Source organism: Oncorhynchus mykiss, chromosome 2, assembly GCF_013265735.2.
Source record: "Oncorhynchus mykiss isolate Arlee chromosome 2, USDA_OmykA_1.1, whole genome shotgun sequence".
NCBI classification, from domain to species: Eukaryota; Metazoa; Chordata; class Actinopteri; order Salmoniformes; family Salmonidae; genus Oncorhynchus; species Oncorhynchus mykiss.
The window spans coordinates 75,339,742-75,339,961 of record NC_048566.1 but is presented as its reverse complement, the minus strand read 5'-3'; positions in this window follow the sequence as shown (position 1 = coordinate 75,339,961).

Below are 220 nucleotides of genomic sequence, written 5' to 3'. Positions count from 1 at the left end.
TCTCAATAGCATCAGTGGTGATCTAAAGTGCCATGATCAGGTTTAAGACCAAATTCAACAAATTCAATTTAAACCTGGCCTGGCGGACAACTTGGGCCAGGAGCGCTGTGTGTGTGTGTGTGTGTGTGTGTGTGTGTGTGTGTGTGTGTGTGTGTGTGTGTGTGGCTCAGGAAAGGTGTGTGATTTCCTTTACAAGATAGCACCTTTTAAGCGGCGTGGA